Source organism: Ursus arctos, unplaced genomic scaffold, assembly GCF_023065955.2.
Source record: "Ursus arctos isolate Adak ecotype North America unplaced genomic scaffold, UrsArc2.0 scaffold_6, whole genome shotgun sequence".
Classification (NCBI taxonomy): domain Eukaryota; kingdom Metazoa; phylum Chordata; class Mammalia; order Carnivora; family Ursidae; genus Ursus; species Ursus arctos.
The window spans coordinates 17,476,473-17,498,349 of record NW_026623078.1 but is presented as its reverse complement, the minus strand read 5'-3'; positions in this window follow the sequence as shown (position 1 = coordinate 17,498,349).

Below are 21,877 nucleotides of genomic sequence, written 5' to 3'. Positions count from 1 at the left end.
AGTGAGTGATAATTTAAAAACCATAATAAAGTGAACTGTTTATTGATTTTTAATTAAATCAGCATATAAAAAAAGAGCAAGGTTACAGAACATAATACAATGGTAGCAACCTTCAGCAATATTTACAATGTGAACATAAAAATGTAATTTATAAAAGAAGGTAGATAGAAGGGGAGGAGATTTAGAGGTATCAGTAGTTCCATCTTAGACAGAGGGGAACTATATAATGATAGAATATGAAATAGCATACATTTTTAGAAGAGCTGAAAATAGTTATTAGTAACCTTAAAATTAAAACTGCCAGTTATTTTACCAGTAAAAATAGGTTTATTCGGAAATTGAAGAGATTTAGAATCCAGCACAAGCAAGCTACAGCAAAAACCATAGGCAAGTCCGCTAAACAAAGAGGAGGAACTCTCTTTTATGGAAAAAAGAGAGATTTGGTAGGGGCTGTTATAAAGAAAAAGTCTATCGGAGTAAACATGGAGTTGCAAGTATAGTGGCTTTTCATTGGCTGAGTTGTGACTGTCTCTCATTGGCTGGACTGTTACCGGGGCGGGAAGAAGGTAAGCTTTTCTTTCTCCTGCCAGGATAGTAAAGTAGTATCCACCTGCAGGTTCCCTCGCTTCCTGTTAGATTTGCAATTGACTATGAGCGGTAGGGCGTGAGAGCTCCCCCTGTTGAACCTCCTGATTGCATTTTAGTGGAGGGTTCCCTTTATTCATTTTCACATTATCAATCAATGAAAAGTAGTTTAGCTTAGTTAAATTTAAATTAAAATCTAGACATTATTTAACATTTGTAAATCAAGAAAGATCTTTTTACTCAGTGTTATGAAAGTAACCACTAGAAGAATTTGGTGTAGTGTAATAATTGCCTCTTAAGAATGAGTCTAGAAGGTAAGGAGGCCTAGGAGAAGATTGTTGTATATGTCAAAGCTGTTATCTAGTGTTTAAGCCTTTACCATATGCATGTGTTATTCTTTTAAAAATATTTATCAGAAGTTATTAAAGAAAGCTATATTTGTGGAAGACTGTCAAAGGACAGGCAATCTAACCCTTCCTCCGTTCATATTCTCTGGCTAAAGCCAGAGCATCCTACATGGGCCATATTGCTTAGGCTCCCCATCCAGAAGATTGCTTTTATTGAACTCGTTAAGCACTGTAGTATGGATCTCTAATGAGATCTTCTTCTTCATAAGAAAGAGCCCTGAATAAGTAACCTGTATTTACTATATGGATATTTTTAAAGACCTCATTCCGTCCATTGCCCCTGACATCCTGAGGAGAACCCCCAGAAAAACCTTTTCTCTGGACTTGGTGCCAAAAATAAGTGTGACTCTCCTAAGCATTCATTGGCTCTTATCTTATGATCACTGACTCAGTTAATACACACATTTCCTTTTTGTGCTATCTCAGAGTCCAATAGATGGTCCACTTCTAAATCCTCAAAGCAGGGTCAAACATTATTTCAATTCATTTTTCCTCCTTTAAGTCCCTCTTTGTCCAAATTTACTCACTTAATTATCTTTACATTTGCCTTGTTTTACTTAGTGCTTGTCCATAAACTGCCTCAAGTCCCTTCTGGAAAGACATGAAGGGAAGGGAGGGAGCAAGGGGGAAAATCTAGTGTATAGATTGAATAAAGTTTCTGAAAAAGATCCTAACACACTCAAGAAATTATTTACAAAGAGATGATAAAAAATAATCTCTTTACACTAATACAAATATATATTCTCCATTCACATAACAGTCTTATTAACTAAAAGTCCATCAATTAAGATGTTGTTATAATTTAATACATGAAAAAATAAACTTCTATAGTGGAAAAAAGTCTCAAAGAAAAAATAGGTAATGTATGACCTATGGATGGTGTTTAGGTAGCCGACAAATTCTCTGAAACTACAGGCCAAATTTTGAGATCGTATCTGTTTTCCTGGTGAAAGAGTTCATCGTTTTCATTAGAATTTCAAAAGGTTTATTTTAAAAATTGATTAAAAAATCACCAAAAAAGTCCATCCCCACCATATATGTTCTTATTTAGTAAGGAGTTTAGAATAATTTCTCCCTGTATATACTTTCAAGAACTTACCCACAGATTAAAAAAACTCCCTTATAGCTCTTCAATCAAACTCTCGATTCTAATATTCTAAAAATGTCTTTAAAGAAACCACAAATTCAGGGAAAGGCAAATTAAAACAATGATGAGATAATACTAGCCATCTATTAGAATGAGTAAAATCCAAACCAATGACAAACCAAACACTGGGTAGGATATGAAGCAAAAGGAACACTCATTCATTGCTGGTGGGAATGCAAAATAGTACGGCCACTTTGGAAGACAGTTTGGCTGTTTTGTACAAAACAAAACATACTCTTACCGTATGATTCAGCTATCATGTTTCTTGGTATTTACTCAAAGGAGTTGAAACATAAAAACCTACGCGCTGCTGTTTATAGCAGCTGTATTCATATTTGCCAAAATTTGGAAGCAACACAAGATGTCCTTCAGTAGATAAATGGATGAATAAACTGTGGCATATCCAAACAGTGGAATACCATTCAGCACTAAAAAGAAATGAGCTTTTCAAGCCATGAAAAGACATGGAGGAACCTCAAATACATATTACTAAGTGAAAGAAGTCAATCTGAAAAGGCTACATACTGTACGTCATTCTGGAAAAGGAAAAACTATGGAGACAGTAAAAAGATCAGTGGCTTCCAGGGGGGTTGGGAGATGAATCCTTGGAGCATAGAGGGTTTGGAAGGCAGTAAAAATACTCTGTGTGATGCTATAATGGTAGAGACATGTCATTACACATTTGTCCAAACCCATAGAACGTACAACACCAAGAGTGACCCCTAATGTACACTATGGACCTCAGGTGATTCTGATGTGTCAATGGAAGATCATCAATTGTAACAAATGTGTTGGGGAAGTTGATAATGGGGAGGCTATGCATATGCAGGGCAGGGGGTATGTGGGAAATTCCTTCCCTTAATTCCACTGTGAACCTTGTGAAACTTCTTCAAATAAATAAATAAATAAAATCTTAGTAAAAAGGAAAGAAACTACAGTTGTGAACTCAACAATTAGTTCCTTTAAAATTGATTTTACAAATGGCACCTTTTCTGATCATCAACACATGCACGTTTGTTGTTTCAAGAAGGAAATAAAATCATGTTCTGTTTATTAACGATTAGAAATATTCTTTCAGTCTCTCTCCCATCCAACAGTTTTTGAATGTTATTAGATTTATAGGTTTATAGTAGGGGTATCTGATTTTTTTAATAAAACAAAAATACCATAAGCTATATCTCAAAGAATGTGCCCTGAATGGCCAGTCACTGAAGGGTTGTGGGAGAGTTGGGAGACCTTAGGATTTGGTGTGCTGGGTTCAGATCTATCACTCCCACAGTGAACAGATGTAGCAACTTGAACAAAACACTTTACTTCCTCAGGTCTCCATTGTCTCATCTGTGTATTGATATTTAATTATGATCATTAATTATAAGAATAACTAATACCTTTTTCAACAACTTTTCTGGTTTGTTATGATCAGATGAGAAAATATAAATTAAAATGCTTTGTAACCTTTAAGTAGCTTGCATACATTTTTCTCTTTATTCCAAAAATCCTGTTATTTCCCAAGATGTTTTTAAATTTCCTCCTTTGGAATTCCTTGGGAAATCCATTTACAAGTTATGTGGGGAAAGATATCTCATTAATTAGTAGCTGGGTTTTATTTTTGACCTAAGCATACACAGCATGTTGACATTACACAGCATGATTATCTATTTTATTAACCATTTCTCCTCTATCAGTCTCCAAAAATCAAACCTACTTCTGAAGACACATTATTTTTCAGCAATGAGAATATAACTAATACGTGAACGTATTCTCCAAAGTAAAAACCATAATTCTGTTTTACTCTATTTTATTTTTAAGAGGGAGGAGTGGGGAGGGGCAGAGGGAGAGGGAGAAAGAAACTTCAGCAGGTGCCATGCTCAGCATGGAGCCCGATGTGGGGCTCGATCTCGCAACCCTGAGATCATGACCTGAGCTGATAGCAGGAGTCCAATGCTTAACTGATGGAGCCACCCGGGCACCCCAAAAGCCACAATTTTAGGTAAAATTTTTCTAATAAATGTTTAACTTCCCAATATTGTGACTTTGGAAAGGAAAGCACTTATGTTGATATACATCCAGGCTTGTTTTTGCCTTTTGTTTGTTTGTTTTTTTAGTGTTTCACATGGTTTTCTGGTTACATCATAATGCAGGCCAATTTATCATTATAATCTTTAAATGTTTTATATCATTTAAACATCACTACTTAAGTTTTACTTCATAACTTGTATGAAATGACAAAGAGAAGGGCACGATAGAACAGATAGGAAAAATCAGAAAAGCACAGAAACTGCACACTTTAAAATGGTTAAGATGCTAAATTTTATATTATATGTTTTTGTCACAATAAAAGACAAATAAAAAAGAAAAACGCAGACATTTAGCTCAGAAGGCAAATTAGTAATTGTGAACGCAAGTCACTGAGCTCTTTTTTAACTAACATTTCATGAAGTAATAAAAAATCTTAAAAGAAGCTAATAATCATATTGCCCTATTCTAATATACCTGTTCTTAAAATGGCATTAATAGGAGCAAACACATAACAGGCAACTAGAGCCCTTTCTCCACCTTCACACCAGACCAAAAATGCAGCCAAATTCAGCAAACAATAGGGATACCAAATGCGTCCTTTAGAACATTTTCGTTACAGGAGGAAGAATGGCCATTTGCTAGAATGCTTGTAAACTGCCTCCCAGAAACTCTCCTGTCCTTTTTCTGATGGTCACACGTGGAATAATTATTCTTAATTTGTAAAGCTGAACATCATTCTGTTGCAAACATAAGTTCCATGATTCTGTTTTGTTTTTTTTCTTTAATCGACAGTTTGTTTTATTGTAAGGCTTCCAGTCAACAATACACTATTAGCAGTTATATTTGGGGGGAGCTAATAATAGTATGTGGATTTTCAACCCCACAGGGATCCTGCCCGGTACCCACCACGCAGTCCAAAGGTTCAACTGTCCATTCGGCTTTCAAACCGCCTGGTTGTATTCTGCGCTGAATCCAGAGTTTTATTTTTTTATTTTTTATTTTTTTAATTTTTTTTATTATATTATGTTAGTCACCATACAGTACATCCCCGGTTTCCGATGTAAAGTTCGATGATTCATTAGTTGCGTATAACACCCAGTGCACCACGCAATACGTGCCCTCCTTACTACCCATCACCAGTCTATCCCATTCCCCCACCCCCCTCCCCTCTGAGGCCCCCAGTTTGTTTCTCAGAGTCCATAGTCTCTCATGATTCTGTTTTGATGATTAGGTCTTCGCAATCACCAGGAGATTGAAGGGATGCAAATGCTGCAGATGGATGTGTCATAATAGCTTTCAGCCACCAGAAGGAGCTCTAAAACAGACCGCGGGGAAGTGTTAGACCTGCTGGCAAAGAGCGGGAAATAATCTATGGTCTACAGATGGAGAGTTTAAACCACATTAAAACTTAATAAAGGATTACAAAGTGGCTGAGGGAATTATAACACTAAAAAGTCTTCAGAAGACAGAATACAAGTGCCTGAAGGCATTAGGTTGGTACTGTATTTTTGTGGGTTTTTTTGAGAGAGGAAAAAAAATACGCAAGAAATATTGATTCAATTAGTGAAACCAAACAAGCCATGAGATTGTAAATGAGAGTAAACTGACACAGGGTTTCTCAGCCCCTCCATCTGCCGGAACATTCCTTTCAGTGGAGTTGGCCTGATGCGTGAGCTTTGGAGGATGTTTCGAAAGATGCCAAAAGTGTCCCTTCATCAGACAGCTCTCTTCTGATTAATCCCTAGCACCTAAAATTCCTCAGATTCACATCTTACCTTAAGATCTTTCAGCTTTGTTATGTTTATCATTCTTACATGTTTAATTGTGCTAAGGCTTCATCTCAACGCGGATGGCTAATATTGATGATTGGCAATATTTAGTTTAAACACCATAATCTTTTACTATACATCATCCTGTGGTGTGAAGGTAAGGCTTTGAGGGTTAACTTGATGATGACTTTTAATTATGGGGAGAAGACCAGGTGTGCAAAGCATTGTCTGTAGCCAGCAGAATATTGTATCGGGAAATCTGCCAAGCCCAACCGTGGGCACCTTGGAAAAAAGAACAAAAACTGCGAAGAAGCATAAAGATTGTAACAAACTCCCTATATTGACTTGCTAGTGCTCTCATAACAAAGCACCAGAGACTGGGAGGCTTAACCAACAGAAATTTCTCCTCTCACCATTCTAAAGACTGTAAGTTCAAGGTCAAGGAGTCAGCAGAGTTGGTTTCTTCTGGCCATCTCCTCCCTGTGTCTGCACACATACACGTCTGTGCCCAAATGTCCTCTTCTTGTAAGGACAGCAGTCCTGCTGGATTAGGGTCCACCCTGATGACCTCAGACTTCATTTTAACTAAATTACCTCTCGACAGACCCTGTCTCCAAACATGGTCACATTCTGAAGTACTGAGGGTTAGAATCTCAACATATGAATTTGAGGGGGGGACACAATTCAGTACATAACAGTGTCCTTCTTCCCCCATGTTGCCCATCCTTCTTAAAACTCCACAGTGCCAGGGCACCTGGGTGGCTCAGTTGGTTAAGTGTCCAACTCTTTTTTTTTTTTAAGATTTTATTTATTTATTTGACAGAGATAGAGACAGCCAGCAAGAGAGGGAACACAAGCAGGGGGAGTGGGAGAGGAAAAAGCAGACTCATAGCGGAGGAGCCTGATGTGGGGCTTGATCCCATAACACCGGGATCACGCCCTGAGCCGAAGGCAGACGCTTAATTGCTGTGCCACCCAGGCGCCCTAAGTGTCCAACTCTTGATTTCAGCTCAGGGTCATGGGTTTGAGCTCTACTTTAAAAAAAAAAAAAAAAAAGACAAAAAAAACCAAAACAAAATGAATAAACTCCACAGTGCCGTGGGCTGGCCAAGAAGCAGTGGAGAGGGCCTAAGTTTTGTAGTTAAGCCTATAACAAAACGCCAGCTTCACCATTGCCTAGTAGTGTGACCTAGGGAAATGATTCAGCCTCTCAGTCTTAGTTTCCTCATTTGTAAAATAAAACTAGAAATACCTTCCTCATCAGGCAGTGACAAAAGTGGAAAGAGATGATTAATGTGAAAACATGGACACAGCCTCTCTCACATATAGGCGGAAGCCCTTGTCAGGATTTCACTGCCCTAGAGAGATGACCCCCCAATCCTTTGCAGAGCCGATGAGATCCTGTGTGACCTGACTCCCTTTTGTCAGCAGAGCCTTTCTGAGGTAAGAAGGGCCTGAGCCACGTAGAATTTTTGATGCCTCTGACAGAAAAGAACCACCCCTTCCAAATGATAAAACAAAGAATCAGAAACCATTATGTGTTTTCAAATGTTTATTTAATAAACCAATTGAAACATTCACAAATAGTATGATTGTATACACAACCTCAACTGGAAATGAGATCAGGAATCTAAATTGGAGGCTGTTAGGAACTTTCGCCCCACGTCTAAGCACCTCACAGAGTCTGTGCTCCTGCAACTCTGGCTTTCTTTCACTTTGCCAGCCTCCTGTCTGCTCCAGGCACTATCCTCACCACACCGGACAACAGATCTCTCCAATAGAGACTCCAGTGGCAGTTCCTGAAGAAAGGCTTCCGCCATGCCTGCAGCCATCTCCCCTGTGTGTCAGTGTGTCACCCACACAATTTCAGTCAAGCCACATGATCCCACGGAGGCTCGGTACTTAATCTTTTTGGCAGTGACCACAATGATAATGAAATAATTCACTCCAGAATTGGTTGTTTAATCTCCATCTCTCCTGCTAGAATGTAGGCTCCCTGCAAATTGGAACTTCATCTGTCTTGTTCAACTGTCTAGCCCCAGAGTCCGGGGAAGGGCCTTGTCTATGCAGGTGCTCACTACCTCTACCTGAGTCGATCAATAAGTGAACTTAAGGTGAATGTAACTGTTCAGGACTTGGTCTTCTGTATATAGACTTGATTTTCTCAACTACAAATGTCAAGCTATATCCACCTCCATTAGCCAAAAATAATCCCTTCAAGACTCCAATGCCCTCATTATATCTATTTATCACATATATCATTTACTGTAAGAACAGACGGTTGTGATGACTGGAGAGAGGGATAAAATACCACCAATGATGCAGTTGGCGTAACTCGGTAGTCACTAATAATAAAGCCTTCTGGAAATTATATCATTCAAAGCATGTCATCTTTTAGCATCTGTTGGAAGATGAAATCTGCGGATGAAAACATGTTCCTGGTACAGTTTTCTTTTGATGGTTTCATTTTCACAGTGGTAAACTTGAGCATCAGGAAGATATATATCTATCTGTCCATTTTTATGAAAAATATGTATTTATGAACAAAGAAACACCAAGCTGCTGGAAACACAATTGCCATAGGACAGTGTTTTACTCTGGTTCTCAGAGCCCACCATCCAGTCTGTAGGCAGAACATGTCCTCCACATCCTTTTTTAAACCCAGATAGCTCACACAGATGAACTGGGAGCCCCGGGCCAGTCCTATGTAGAGCCCAAACAAGTGGCTACCCCCATTCTGCACCAGTTGCTGTGTGAGTACCAGTTACAAACCATAACGGAAGCAAAACAAAGATAATTCCATAATTTTCAACTGCTCAAATGTAACTTTACTAAAACTTAAAATTTAGAAACTGGCATATACCAACATAAGAAAAAGAGACAGCCTGGCCTCTGTGGTAACATGACTCTAGAATTATCTGCAGCCAGCTTAAACAAAGAGGGGAAAAAGAAAGGATGCAAGACATGGCCCACTCATTCTTTCAACAAATGTTGACTCTGAGCCCACGACATGCCGGGCACTGTCCTAGGCATGGCAGTGAAAACATGGCCCCACTGCCCCAGACCCCACACCACAGCGGAGAGTGGCCAGGGAGTCCCTGGAGCCATCACAGAGCTCTCTCCTAGCTGCCACCCAAGAGAATCAGGTCACCCAAACTCACTCCTTTCCTCTCCCCGCGTTGCGGGTAGCTCAGAAGTTTGCTGCGGTAGCAATATTTTCCTGTCCTCAACAAAATCGTTATCTCCTTCCCCCGAACTTGCACATCACCCTCTTGTTTATCTCATTTAGTGGTATCATCACCCACTCCAGTACATTCTGTAAAGATTTTGTCTCCTTTCTAGCTAGTCTCCACTTGCCCTGAGTTACCTTTATAAAATATAGGATTGGGCATTCTCTTGACTCTGCTTTCCAATCCAAAGCTGCATCCAGGCTCTCCACAGCCCATTGCTCAAAATCTAAACTCTCCATCACTCCTGCATCGACTCCCACAAGTTCCTCCCGCCTCCTGCTCCAGACCTTTTCACCTCCCATATGCTAGCTACTCAGAACTTCTCGCTGTTGCCCAAACAGGCCACCATCTTTCATGGTCTGTCTTTTTAATCTCCCTCTGTGTTTCCCTTGACTAAGATACCTTCCTCTCCTTCTTGAGCTCCAGAAATCCCATTTGTTTTAAGGTCTAACCCCTTCTGGAACTAGCTGGCAACAGGAAATTGCTGCTGCTTCTGGGCCCCTGCAATCCTTTGTCCATACCTCCGTTGTAGCACTTATAATGCTGCTTCTATTTAATGGTGTGCGTGTCTATTTGCTCAGCTAGGTTATAAATTCTTTGAAGACGAACCACCATTTATTCTTATCTCTATATTTCCAATATCTGGCTTTAGGTTTTAGAGCAATGTGTGATGCAGAGTAAGTAAACTACAGTGATTCTTGAATTAGGTCCTTTGTGCTTACAGATACTTGAGGTGTTGGAATTGACAGAGGTCTGGGGTATTTATACCAACATGGCTAAGCCTAGTGCTCTTCATGCAGTATGGAATTATAAATGCAGGTTTAAATTACTGGTTTAATGTAATAACACATGTGTGGACACTTGTTTACATTGGGGTTCTTTGGTTGCAAGCCAAAAACTGGACATTAAGGCTCTGGTTACCTTAAGCAAAAAAGAAAGTTTTCTAGAAAGTTGTCAGGAGTACTGAGAATCAATGGGCAGGCTGGAAGAGCAGGGTTTTTATGGGCAAGAACCCAGGTAGCTCAGGGACTAGTGAACAAGAGCAGCAGGAATGAAGTGGCAGCAAGACCAACTTTTCCTAGTTAGTGCTGCTAGAATAAATCAATTCAGTCATCCTCAGTCTGTATTCCACTCGGAATTTAAGTTTCACGGCAAGTGCATCAAGCTTGGGTTATGTGTCCAGCCATTAGCTTGGTGAGGAAAGGACATTTGACTGACAAAAACTGCCCCCAGATTAAACTCAACAGGAGATAAAATAATCCTCGAAAGGAATTTTTTTAAGGATTTTATTTCTTTATTTGACAGAAAGAGAGAGAGCACAAGTAGGGGGAGCAGCAGGCAGAGGGAGAAGGAAAATCAGGCTCCTCACTGAGCAGGGAGCCTGGTGCGGGACTCGCTTCCAGGAACCTGGGATCATGACCTGAGGGGAAGGTAGACGCTTAACTGACTGAGCCATCCGGCGCCCCACTCAAAAGGAAATGGATAGTGGTCTATGAGAAAGAGGCAGGGGTGCTGGTTGCCAAAAAGCTACCACTGGTCTTCTACGCTTGTGTCTAAAATTAATTTTAGTTCAGCACTGTAACAATTGTACAATATGATCATTATTAAACCATATTACTTTTCACCTATAGCCTGTCGCTAAGAGAAAATAGACCCTTAATTGAATTTTGAAACAGCTTTTGTATTTCTTCTAAGCTACTAACTTACGAGGCACTGGATATGTCATGATAGGAAGTAAGCGAATGAGTACTAAAATAAATGGCTGGTGGTGTGGCAACATCAGTAAGTTCTAGCCATCATCATCCATCTGGATACCCATTGATTCGTTATCGTTGTGGTGGAAGCGTGTGTCGCCATGGAATACTTTGACAGCCCTTCTGGACCAGTCCTATGTTACAGCCCATTTAGCTCCTGCGTGTAGCTAGCGGAGCCTGTGTGTTGAGGGAGTCGTTGGCTCAATTAACTGGCATTAAAGTACTGTACCTCTAGAATCATAATCAGGGAAACATGATCATTTACGCCCGAAAATATCTGAAACATTTTCCCTGCTGGGTAGAGAGGGAAAATTAAATTACATGAAATAAACTCCCAGTTCTCCATATGTGAACTCTCCACATTACAGATTGCCAGTTCGAGAGCTGCCGATTTGTCGCTATGGCCATGACCATGACCCAGCTGGTCTCTGACGTGCAGCTGAGAAATTATATGGCTCAGAAATGTGTTTTCTCTGGTTATTTGCATTGACGGTGTACTTTATAGAAACTACAAGAATAAAGAATGTTTCTTAAACTTGAGGTTTTATTTAAATGGACAGATTATTCTTCTTGTTTCAAATATCCCTTCAACCCCGTTAGAGATTCCAGTCTTTCTATAATCCTGTTTATCACCAAGTTTCTTAAGGGCTATTTTCTCTTGAGTGATTCCCAAAGTCTTACCTTCTTATGTCAATTTTCATTCATCCCCCCACCCTTACTTTTTAATAAAGTATCATTTTCTCTGATAGCGAAGGACCAAAATGTCCTTCATACTTTGCATTTTTTATTACTTATGGGACAAGAAAATCTCTTTTGTATTAATGAAACTCGTTTATAATTCAGTTTATCGCACCAACCAGAAATCTTAGTAGTCATGTGGGTAACTGGTACCATCTTTGGAGCTAAGATGTTTTTAACCCTTCCTGAAATGACAAGCATGTCAAAAAATAGGACATCTCTAGCTAACAATTTTTGCAATCTCTCTGTCAGAAGCTGTTAGGTTCTAGAACTTGCTGATGGTTTTGTTTACTTAGTAGTTTTCAAACTTTTTGTCTACCGAACCCATTACGCTTTTAAAAATTATTGAGAACATTTGTTTATGTGGGTTATAGCTATTGATATCTACCACATCAGAAATTAATAGTGAGGAGTTTTAAAAATATCTTAAAAGGACAATGACAAACTCATTACCTGTGAATATAAATAATATATTCACAAAAAACATGTTTTTAAAATAAAATAAATTAGGAGAACTGGTTTTGTTTTGTATTTTGGCTATTCCTTTAATATCTGGCTTCAGAGAGCAAAATTGGATTCCCACAATTAATGCATGTGATACGTTGTTTGGTTGAAGTATACGAAGAAAATCTAATCTCACAGGGATGTGTAGTTAGAAAAGGGAAGACTCTTTAATAGCTTTCTTGTGTAATTAAATATTCTTCTTTGGTACTATGTTGGAACTCAACAAGTGACAACTTTTAAAAGAATGGTTGAACATGGAAACCAAAACCATAAGTGAACCAAAGTGAGCTTTTCTTCCCTTTGTTACATGAAAATCCATCATTCTATCTCCCACTCTGAATGGATCTTTTACACTATAAAAGATTGTGTAACTTCCAAATGCTGACAGATTTCATTATTACAATGTCAAAAAAAGTCACAGTTGCTAATATCCTCCCTGATTTCATCAAGAACATTCTTCTGAATATTAGGAAACTATCAAGGTAATGGCTTTATACAAAGGTTTTTAAAAATTCTAATTTTTGCTTCAAAGATGTGTGTGTGTGTGTGTGTGTGTGCACGAGCGTGTGCGCGTAGAGTACTTAAAAAGAGAATTTCTTATTGACTGGAAAATTTACTCATGGGTCATGATTTCTGGTATGAATGACCTTTGAACCAGATCTTTCTGTAGGCAAATCATTTTTTTCTGCCCACTTCCATTTTTGCCAAATATTTGTTAATATACAAAGTGATGTATATTTATTATAGAAAAATTAAAAATTAAGCAAGGGGCACCCGTGTGGCTCAGTTGCTAAGGCATCCAACTCTTGATTTCAGCTCTGTCTTGATCTCGGGGTTGTAAGTTCAAGCCCCATGTTGGGCTCCACACTAGGCATGGAGCCTATTTTTTAAAAAAAATTAGCAGGGGTGCCTGGGTGGTTCAGTCAGTTAAGCACCCAACTCTTAATTTTGGCTCAGGTCATGATCTCAGGGTCCTGGGATCGAGCCCCGTGTTGGGCTCCCTACTCAGCAGGGAGTCTACTTGTCTCCTTCTCCCTTCGCCCCCTCCCCCTGTTCTCGCTCTCTCATAAATAAATAAATCTTTAAAAACATTAAGCAAATAAAGAAATATTTAGGAAAATAGATAAATAAATAAATATCCATAATCTCACTAACAAAGATAATGCTGTAAACATTTTAATGTTTAGATATGTTTCTATCTTGACTTAAGTAGTCATTAGACCTACATAGAAAAAGAATAATCAAAGATTATTATCTAGGGCACCTAGATGGCTCAGTCAGTTAAGCTCCTGCCTTTGGCTCAGGTCGTGTTCCCAGAGTCCTGGGATAGAGTCCCACATCCAGCTCCCTGTTCAGCGGCAGCCTGCTTCTCCCTCTGCCTCTGCTTTTCCCCCTGCTCATGCTCTCTCTCCTGCATGCTCTTTATCTCTCTCTCAAATAAATAAAAAAAATCTTTTTAAAAAAATACAATTCATGATCTAAAGTTATTTTTCCCATTTCCATATAAATTAGATACAATGCTTAGCCAGGTTTTCTTTCTTTCTTTCTTTCTTTCTTTCTTTCTTTCTTTCTTTCTTTCTTTTTTCCTTTCTGGAAAGCAGTTCTATTACTTTTTTTAAAAAGTCGTACATTATTTTCTTATGGCTGTTATATCAAATTACCATAAACCTAGTGTCTTAAGTCAGCACAGTTTACTATCTTACTATTGCGTAGGGTCTCACTGAGCTAAAATCAAGATGTCAGGAAGGCAATGTTCCTTTCTGGAGACTCCAGGGGGAAATCTGTCTCTTTACCTTTTCCGATTTATAGGGGCCTCGTACATTCCTTGGCTCGTGGCTTCCCTCCTCTCTCTCCAAAGCCAACAAGGGTGGCTTGAGTCCCTCTCCCACTGTTTTCTGTCTAATTCTTTCTCCCACATCTCCCTGAACACAGTTAAAACAGAACTCATGTGATTAGATTGGGCACAGCCAGATAATCTAGGATAATGTGGCCATTCTCACAATTCCTTAATTTAATCACATCTTCAAAATCTCTCTTTCCATGGAAGGTAAATATTCACAGGTTTGAACAATGAAGATGTGGACATCTTTGGGGAGCTATTATTTTGCCTTCTACATCTGAGGAGGCTTCCTTATTTTCAAAAGCAATTTAAATCACTTAAAAAGTAATATGCTATATGTGCCCAGTCTTCACTGGATATCTTACTCAGAATTCCGTGCTGAAGTAGGCTTGTGTGTTTTGTTTTGCTCTGACTATGACTATTTTAGGGCTTAAGTTTTAATTTCCACACTCTTTATGTATCTAGAGACAGATAATGCATCTTTTACCCTCATCTTCCACCTGTCATTTGTCAATACCCTTTGAATAAGTGATTGAATTAAATGTGGCAAGCAACACAATCCTCGGTGATTAAAAAACAATCTGGTCTCTTTTGTAACTAAAATCTCTTGAAGGTCAAGGCCACGTGTAGAGTGATATTTTGCATCTCTTTCACAAGGAAAACTGGGCCTGTTTTCAGTCAGCTTTCCAAGTCGGTTGTAACCCCAGTGAAGAAATTAAGAAATAAAGGTAGAGCGAGGCAGTTACTACATTTTGAACAACAGCACAAAGGGGATCTGTACTTAATTGTATGGAGAAAGGAACTGAAGGAATTGGAATCATGGAAAAGAGAAACTCCATTCAAAGAACGAGCCACAAAGTGTAGAGTCTTGAATTTGCCAGGATAGACACACAGAACACAAATCTAAACCATGTGAGCAAGATAAGATAGATTTGATAGCTAGGTTCAGAATACTACTGTAAGAGGCACTCTGAAACTTGAAAAGATCAGTAGAGTAAATAAGAGAAAACAGGACATGACAAAGCAAGTAATAGACTAAAGGAGCGGAATCGCTCCTTCTTTCATTAACTCTCATTGATGAGATATACATGGGACAGACAACTCCACTAATCCCTAGGAATCAGATGAGTAACATCACCTCTGCCCTTAAAGAGATGTTACTAGAGTAAGGTAAACAGGCATGTGAACAAATAGTTACATGATAGTATGATCTAAAATTGGACAGTGAACAGGAAACACTGAGAATGCGGGGCATTCAGTATCTCCTGTGTTTTAGTTGGGGTGTGGCTGAGTAAAATGGTGATGGGGGATGGCTCAAGGAGGAAGTGAAATTTGACTTAAATCGTGAATGCGAAGTTGGAGGACAAGGAAGTTAAAGAGTCCAAAACAATTTTGCAAATGCTTGGGTGTGTAAGTATGCTCGTGCTCCCACGACAGGCATCCTTCCTGGGCTTCTGAAGCTTGGGGAGATGCAGAAGTGAGCACCAGCCAGAAGTCAATGAACCATGTATTCTGAACAAAATAATATACTTTTTCCACCCATACCTCCCATTTCTCATCTCTTCACTTCTGTTATAAGGAGAAGCCCAAACTTCTCAGGCCATTGACTGATACAGGACAAATACTCTGAATCTGATTCCATCTCCCATCCCCCTTTTCTCCCCAAACTCTTAATCCTTTGTGCTGTGTTAATCCTGAGTTCTTATATCCCAAGTACCTTTGGATCAAGAGATAAGTGTCTTTGTGCAGCTGAATAGTTCCTTAGGAAAAAATTCCTAGGAGTGAGTTCAGTGGGTCTTGCCACCTATTTCAATCGCCCTCCAGAAGCGCAAGCTCACTTGTGCCTGTCTCTCCCCAATTCTGTATTCAGTGACGTCATGTTGGTAGCTTGAAATTGGCCATGACAGGAGTATTTATACCATGGCTGTTGGCAAGCACTACAAATCAGTCTGTTCTCTCCCAGTTTGCTAGCTGCCAAACTTGTACCAGCACACACCTAAAGCAAGTACCGAATTTTACTACCAGTCATGTTTAAGAATGTACCCAGTGCTCTTCTCACATGTACCCAATGCTACCATTAACAGCACTGATTATTTGCTAATTTGATATATGAAAATGGCATCTCATTTTGTTTTACTTTTTATTTATTTTTTAAATTTTTTAAAAGATTCTATTTATTTATTTATTTATTTATTTATTTAAGGCAGAGAGCGAGCAGAAGGAGCACAAGCCAGAGGAGGGGCAGAGGGAGAGGGAGAAGCAGGCTCCCCACTGAGCAGGGAGCCCAATGTGGGGCTCGATCCCAGGACCTTAGGATCATGACCTGAGCCAAAGGCAGACACTCAACTGACTGAGTCATCCAGGCACCCTTTTACTAAATTTTTAAAAAGATTTTGTTTGTTTGTTTGTTTGTTTGTTTGTTTATTTATTTATTTACATACTTACTTATTTGGAGAGAGAGCCCAGGCGAGAAGGGGGAGGGACAATGGGAGAGGGAGAGGGAGAATCTCAAGCAGACCACACTGAGTAAGGAGCTGGAATTGGGGCTCTGAGATTATGACCTGAGTCAAAGTCCTGAGTCAACGTTTAACTGTCTGAGCCACCCAGTTGTCCTTACTTTTTATTTATTTATTAATGAAGTTGACATTTCTGCATTCTGAAGGATGTAGTGTATATCTTAAAGTCACTGTTTCATTTATCATTTGCTGCTTACCTTCTAATTTAAGCCACACTAATCTCTAATGGACAATGTGCCTGATAAAAAAAAAAAGTTGCTGGGTTTATAAAGTACCCAGTCATTCAGGGAAGATGCTTTGAGCGGATGACAGATTACAGATGCCCTCTGCCAAATGTATGTTACCTGAGGAGAAGAAAATTGATGCAGTGGTGGGCATACGCATTTCCTGAGGCACACTGGGATTTTGCAACTGGCCATAGAAATCTGAATTTCAGAAACAATATTAAGTGTGTGGGGAAAGATCATTTAAAAGTTTTTAAAATCTCACTTATAAGAATTGCCTGGCAAAAATGTAAGGTCTTGATTGTTCCACTAACCTCAACACTAACTCAAAAGCCTGAACAGGCACGAAAAGGAAGAGGTACACCCCCACATTGCCAAAGTGGAAAAATGCAAGGGGGGACATGTAGTGTCTACTGTGAGTGGCAGAGTGAGCGTCTCATTGCTAACCCACGATCTGGTCCTTCTCACACACTTTTCACTTGTTTTTCCTCCCCTTCTTCACTTAGCCATGTGCTTTGGGGAAAACACTCCTACCTTTAGTTTTAGAGATGGCCATGTTCTGCATCCCATAGAACATTCCATTTTTCCAAAGTCTTTGATTCAGAGCAGTCGTGTGACCTCAGAGGGAGGTCTCCACCCAGAGATCAGGGTGAATCTCTGGATTCCTGCTAGGATGCTGGGCTAGATGGGGACTCTCACCCTGATGGAGAAAACCTATACCACCTGTCAGCCCCGTGGGAAGGGGAACCAAACCTACTATCAGCTAATGATGCTGAAGGCCTAACACAGATGTAGAGTAACTGCATCTTTCATGAAAATGTTGAGCCACTGGCTCAATAAACCCGGAATCCCACCATACCTCTGATTTCCAGATACCTAAGCTGAAAATTCTCCTTGTTATTTAAACAAGAAGTGAAAGAGGAAAGAGCCAGTAACTGTTCCTATCTAACTTTCAAAGCTGTCTATGTAGGTTCTGAGCTTCTATCTGGCTAGTTACACCGCAGGAAAATTTAAACATTTAAATCAGATCAGGTCACTCCCCTGTTCTTAATTCCCCAGGGGCACTGTTAACAATGACGACAACAATAAGAATGAATAGTCCAATGCTCTCCCTGGCTCCATGGCTCTGGCCTCAGCTGCCTTAGCACCCCTCCCTTAGTGTGCTTGGCTCTTTCACCTCCTCAGTGCTGCTGTGCTTATTGTCCCGTCTGTCTGAAATGCTGTTCCCAGAATCGTCACTTTTCTGTCTAAATTCATTCATTTACTAGCTCAAGTATCTATCATCAGAGGGGGCTTCAGTGACCCCCTTCCTGAAAGCAGTACCTACCCCCTTCACACTCTATCCCTTGTTCTGCTCTATTTGTCTTCATGGAACTTATCCCTGCCCGAATTTCTTTTATTTGCTTTTTAAATCTGTCCATCTCTGCAGAATGTAAGCTCCATTTGGGCAAGGACTTTATTTACAACTGTGTCTACGCACCTGGAGGATTTCCTGGCACACAGCAAACAGTCAGTACATATTTATTGTAAAAAAATAAAGAAGACAATAATAGTCTCACAGAATGATGATCTTTAAGAAGAACAATCAAGGGGCACCTGAGTGGCTCAGTCAGTTAAGCATCTGCCTTCTGCTCAGGTCATGTTCCCAGGGTCCTGGATCCAGCCCCACATCAGGCTCCCTGCTAGGTGGGGAGCCTGCTTCTCCCACTCCCTCTGCCTGCCCCTCGCGCTCTCTCTGTCAAATAAATAAGTAAAATCTTAAAAAAGAACTATCAAAGTATAGTCCTTGACTATTTTTTTATTAAGATTTTATTTATTTATTTGACAGAGATACAGACAGCCAGCGAGAGAGGGAACACAAGCAGGGGGAGTGGGAGAGGAAGAAGCAGGCTCATAGCGGAGGAGCCTGATGTGGGGCTCAATCCCATAACGCCGGGATCACGCCCTGAGCCGAAGGCAGACGCTTAACCACTGTGCCACCCAGGCGCCCCAGTCCTTGACTATTTTTTATTTTAATAATGGGGTACATACTGCTGGTAGGGTGACTCAAGAACCATTCCCTGCCTCCTTTTGTCTGGCTGTTTTCCACTGTCCTGCCTTCAAGATTTAAATACTCGTTTTCTTAGTCTTCATTCCTGCCACAGTCTTGCCTGTATAACAGTTCTGGCCAACGAGATGTAAGTGCAGGCCTGGGGTGTGTTTCTGAGACTGCTTTTGGTTGCCTGGTAAAAGGGACACACAAGACCAACTCTAGCTTTCCTCTTCACTTCTGTTCAGAAGCTGGGTATGATCACGGTGATCAAGCAGTGATCTATGGACCATATGGCTATAAGCCTAAGAGAAAAGTCATATCATACCACTGAGCAGTTCAAACAAAGCCAATACTGAGAAAAAGAACTTCAACTGTTAACTGAATTTTCTATTACTTATAGTGCAACAAACCCTAACAGACACAGTGGTGACAAAAACATTTATTGAGCAACCACTAAGTGCAAGACACTGTGATGACTGGTAATGTGGATGTCATCGTGCCTGTTTCCAGGGAGTTTCCAACCTGAATGGAGAGAAAGACCCTCATAATAAAAGGAGACTGGGGTCACTGTTAAAAATCCCCATCTGACTGTGAGCTTTGTAAGGTCCCTATGGAGTACCCACCACGATGTCTGACATACACTGGTAAGAAATAAACATGTACTGAAATGGATGGCTGTGAGATGAAGTCCACCTGGGTGCATCAGGGAAGGCCTCAAAGTCTTGAGTGGCAATGTAAGTAGGTAGGATTTTGACAGGGAGAAATGTTGGGTGAAAAGCAAAATGGCATTTCAGACAAAGAACAGGAAGCTTCAAGGCATTATTGTAGCAAGACATAACATATATAAGAGAAGGCTGATTGGCCATTTTGTCTAGGTTAAAAAAAAAAGTATGCTACCACTTCTAACTTAAGAAGGGTGATAATTAAATATGTATGCCTTCATAAGATTTTAAAAAATAACTCAAGCAGACATTCTTCAGAAATATGCATTAGTGGAAGATATTTATTTTATAGATAAGGACAACAGTTTTGTTTACACTGATGATGGATTCCTTGCAAATGGGAGGTACAGAAATGTACATATCCTTATCTGCAACCAAACACAATTAAAAAAAACTGGTGAGTACAAAGCTCTTTGGAGTTTTTAGAGTCTGTAAAATAAACATAAAAATATTACCAAGAGTTCAAAAATGTGTTTTGTGATTGCAAAATAGCTCTGAATGGAAATTGTTTCAAAAGAATAAAGCTCTGAGTTTTATGAGGATGATAATGGGGGAAGGGGTAAAGAGATGAGGTCTCTCCCAGAACTTCACCATATTTCCTGGGATACGCAATTACCTTTGCTTGAGGTAGGCAGTATCACCTCAAACAATAGTTGTAAGCAACTAAATATCAAGGTAAGCTGGCCTTAGGGCTTTACTTGATCTTATTGGAATTCAGTGTTCTGTCCCAAACTTCCATTCCTGAGGGACATACATTTCAAAGTAATCTTTCATTTACCCTCCACTGAAGTCTTTTACTTGGCTGCATGTCCTGAAATTTTCGCTCCTGTCTTCCGTGGTAGGTATTCACATGGTAGAGCCTCGGAAATTTGCTACTCAATTTAATTCACGCAAACCTAGACCTAAGACTTTGTCCTGGTTCCTATTGTCCTTACCCCACCCAATCATGGCACTGGTTGGAATGACCTGTACAGCGAGTGCAGAGAATCAACATTATGAAGTTAGGCAGGAGAGAAACCAACCAAGGATACTGAGAAAAAGTAAGAACCAGGGTAAGAGATAAGCAAGGAAACCGCGGCATCTTGGAAGTCATGAGGGAAGTGCTCTCACAAGGAGCTATGTTGAATGCAATGTTCGAGTATGCCGAGCTCTGCTGAGAGTTCAGGGAAGTCAAAAGGAGAAAAGCGACCAGTGAATGCAGTGACTTGACAACATTTCAGTCAAAGGATGGAAACAAAAGCCCAGTTGAGACAGACTGAAAAGAATCAGTCCAAGGAGAGAAAATGCAGACAGCATGTATGGACAGATGTCTCAAAAAGTTTTGCTAAGAATGGGGGAGCTGGAAGGAATTAAAGGAACGTTTTTTGAAAACTATATTTCTATTTGGATGGGATGACTCAAAAGTGAGGGAGAAATAGGCAAAGCAAGAGAGAAGGGAGAAGAGACAAAGCATAATAACAAAGGCCAAATTGTTGAGAAGGAAGAAGTTGGCCTTTTGTAGGAGCAAATATACCTCAAAATAGCAGTAATGAAGGCAAGGGAACAGATGCTAGTAGGCTGGATGATTTGGAGGGTGGGTTGCTGAGGAAATTCCCACCTCAGTTCTGTCTTAATTCTTTGCAAACACAAACTCTGTGACAGCAGAAGCATCTCTCTTCTGAGCTATTGTTCAAGATAATCCTTTTGAGCGAGTTTCTTCCCCTCGTCTTGTCAAAGATAAAACCCGGGAAGTGAAAAATTACAAAGGGTTAATCAGGGTAAATGCAGTATCCCTCTCTGCTAGCTGGCAATTATCTTCGGGGACAGGGAGACAGAAGCCGATCCTTCCTGATGACTAGATTTCAAAGGAATGGCTTTCAAGTCCTTGAGCAAGGCACTGCTGAGTTGCAGGAGGCACACATATGTCTACCTCAAAGGTACAGAGAAAGAAGTCACAATTGTAAGCCCTTTTTAGTAAATGCTCCAAGAAACAGCAGTCAGGGGCTTATGTCAGGTGTTGGCTAGAACAAATTCTTTTGGCAGCCTTGAGCTTTCTCAGACAGGGACTTTAAAGGAGGCCAGTGTCATCCCAGGTATGAGGCCTTGAGCTGTTAGAAACTATGTTAGTGGTTGTTTAAGTCTTTTAATGTGGGGGAGAGTGTGGACAAAATCATTTGTGCTGGGAGTCTGTAGTTTTTATAGGCCACGGCTGAAGCCTAGCTGAAAAGGTTCAAAGAGACCTGGCTCAGATTTGGTCAAGGAGAAATTGTCACTCTCCACCTACTGGAATCACATTACCCTTTAATGTTTCAAAGGAGAAAACTTGGGCACCTGGGTGGCTCAGTGGGTTAAGTGTTTGCCTTTGGCTCAGGTCATGATCCCAAGGTCCTGGGATCAAGCTCTGCATTGGG